Raw genomic sequence first — 3236 nt, 5'->3', positions numbered from 1 at the left:
TACATATACACAAATTTCATTGATTATCATTCTCTCTCTCTTCACATGAATTGGAAGTTCCCCACAGGTACAATCCATATGATCAAATTAATAATGACAGGATTAACCACATTCTGACAAAACAAACTGGTATTTAGGGCTAAATGTTCTCTTAGAGTGCAAAACAAACATTTGGTCCATTGCTTTACAATTGGGCAGATTTTCTTAGAATAATATTAATTGTCCACAAGTAAGACGACTTTATTTGGTTTTGAAAATGATTTTTTTGGATTTTTTTCAGGCCTTGGCTGCATGCACTTTTCGTCTCACTTTTAGTCCCATACCATTTATTTACCACAAGAATGTTTTCCATTTAATTTTCTGCCATTCTTTGTACTTCATTATTTTCGCAGTAAAGTTATTCTCTTCATCGTTGTTATCAGAGATATTATTCATAAAGATATCATGAAATGCAAGGAGTACAATTTAAGTGGCTCTATTTGAGATGCATGTGACTGCATATTTGAGAAAAAATAATGCTTTATCATAGTTCTAAAATTGATTATTTAAAACTTTCATTTGTCTCGTATTAGTAGGTATTTAAAAGTTCTCTATCATTATTTGGAAATTCTACGTTATTTGATACTCAGTTTTATTGGATGCTCCCTTCTTACCCTCACTAGCGATCCTTAGCTTTGTGCAGAGTGTGTGCTGGTTTGGAGACCTTTTGGAGCCTGGTATCGCTTCTCGGCCTTTTGGCTAAGATCAAAGTGTAGTATCTGTTCTTATCAGCTTAATATCTGATACGATCCCCATGTGGGATCTACGATATTAAACTGATTTTTGTGTCTTGGCGAAGTGCTAGGGGCTTGCTCCACCTTTGCCGCGGATCGTCCCGGTATTGCAGTACCTCCGGGATCGGTCCACTCCCCCAGGGGAGAAAAATACTCATATATATAAAAATAAACTATCAAACATCAATCTCTCCTCACTAACTTGTATAATCTTCACTATGTCTTAAAAAAGCCACCAAATATATAAGAATAGTAAGACTGGATGCCGGTAAGTTATTTTTTTATTATTAAGAAATTGAAATGCCACTTTTCCTTCTTTCTATGCAACCTGATGGATATTTATTCACAGACATTCGTAGCTTTCATTCATATCATCAACTCATTTAGCCTCTTATTTGCAAATGAAGTTTTAACACCATAGGTGACTGCTCTCTGATTAAACAACGTTACTTGATAGCAAAACCAAAATAAATAATTTAGATGAAGCCCACCACACACTTACTAATAAACTAATCTCATGAAATTTCATTCTTCATAAAAGCTCTCAAATCAGTTTAAGATATAACCTTAAAGCTAGTATATAAAAATAAGATCAAAACAGTCTTTGTAAATAAATAAATTACTGAGAAAATTTAAGTGCAAAATGTATTATACTTCTTGAATAGTTTATGTCCCCATTATGAATTTCAATATACTACTAAAATTGTAAATCAATTACTTTCCTGGTATTCAGCAGAAAAGCTGTTATGGACCTCTCAGGGAAGGAAAAGTCTTGGACTCTCAACCTAATTTCATTGCAAGAGTTTGCTGTTCTTCCTTCATTAGCAGTCTAAAGTCAGTCAAACATGGCCAAGATTTTCCAGGGTCCCACACCCGTGGTGTAATTCAGGTCAGCAAAGAGGTTAATAAGTATGCGTACATGAAAGAGCTGCTCAAAAATAACATATATCTAATATGTGAAATTGGCCAGGTGGGAATACTTTCATAACCCTTCAGCATATTTTAGAAGATAGCAGGCCCCCTGATGCCCCCCTTGTGATAATAGTTGAGCTTACTAAGGACTAAAAATCTTCTATGTGCTTGTAAAATCGCTTCCAAATTACTTGCTGGATTCTGTAATCTCACTTTTACCCTCATTTATCTTCGTAGCTCCCCATTAAAGTGATCCATACTGCTCACTGCACACGTTGTTTACTGTAGGCATTAGTAAAGGGTGTTTGCAGCATCCCTTTGGTGGCCAATAATAAAGTCATAAGAAATTTTTTTTAGAAAAAGTCATAATTTGGCCCTCAAGACCTAAATTTCATAATCAATCAGTCAATCAACAGCCACAGGAAAAAGTCTCATTAATTTATGTGGTGGCAGTTAAAATAATAAAACAGAAAATGTTTTTTATCTTTCTTAGATATAGTGACCCCCAAGGGTTTGGTGGGGGGGGGGGGTGTTCGTTATGTAATACTTATATTTCTTTACAGGTTTTTACAGTACTCCCCAACCTCTTGTACTAAACATGCTGCAAGTTAAAACTCGTGGAGGTCACTATCTAGGACAGATTAATGGGATTATTTCTCGTGACTTTTTTTTTTACCAGGATTCATCCCTTCTGTTTATAGCTGCACCCAAATTTTAGCCAGTTACATTACCTCAATTCCTGTTTCATGTCTCCGCTCTTACTGTTCAACAGCTTTACTGTTACCTGATACTCTTCCTGCCCAACATTCCTTCTTTCTTAGTGGTGAATGGTCAAAATTGCCCAAGGGCTTAGTTTTGACAGCCTAAATTTCATTTATCAGTCAAAATAACCTAGTATAATTGTTCTTTTGTTTCTACTGTAATTATCAGATCATCTTCATTATAACAATTCACAAAATTTCATTCCTAACCTTTTCTTTCTATTCCTCCATAACCTATATTCAGATTTTTGTTCTTGTTGTAAACGAATTAATAGCTTCTTTTATACACCAACCAACCAACTTAGTGGCACTTTAAATTTTTCTCAAATATCAAAACACTACTTCCTTTGGTATTGTTTTGTCGTCATTATATTAGGTCTGCTTTAGTTATATGACCCATACGACAATTCTTCACTCTTACCTGTAGGTAGAGGGAAAGTGGTGTTTTAGTATTGGAGGTAATATTCCATTTCTCGTCGCCGAGGTTCCGGGATGAAGGTCGATAATAAAGCAATATCTTCTTGCTTGTGTTTATTGGCTAAAAACTACATTGAAGAAGGCGGGTAGTTGAATATACAAAATACAATAAGCGTATATAATAGAATCATAACAAACATATGAGCATCGGAGCTCTATACACAATAAGGAATCATATCCTGCATACATGAGGTAGATTTTATAAGATCGATGCCTCTGTGTCGGACTCGATACTAACACAATAATAATTGGTTATACTTATATCATTTACGCATTTTGCAACACAGTGCAATAGCTCTGAACTGAACGTGTC

At 35.0% G+C, this 3236-nt stretch overlaps 1 non-coding gene across 1 annotated transcript; it reads left to right on the top strand.

Moving 5' to 3' along the window:
* Positions 1–718: 718 nt before the first annotated feature.
* LOC135220384 (U2 spliceosomal RNA) lies at positions 719–911 on the top strand. The gene has a single exon (XR_010315692.1). It is a non-coding gene; the product is annotated as a U2 spliceosomal RNA (small nuclear RNA).
* The last annotated feature ends 2325 nt before the right edge of the window (positions 912–3236 follow it).

The sequence above is a fragment of the Macrobrachium nipponense genome, chromosome 1 (genome assembly GCF_015104395.2).
Source record: "Macrobrachium nipponense isolate FS-2020 chromosome 1, ASM1510439v2, whole genome shotgun sequence".
Taxonomy (NCBI): Eukaryota; Metazoa; Arthropoda; class Malacostraca; order Decapoda; family Palaemonidae; genus Macrobrachium; species Macrobrachium nipponense.
This window is presented reverse-complemented; position numbering and strand designations above follow the sequence as displayed.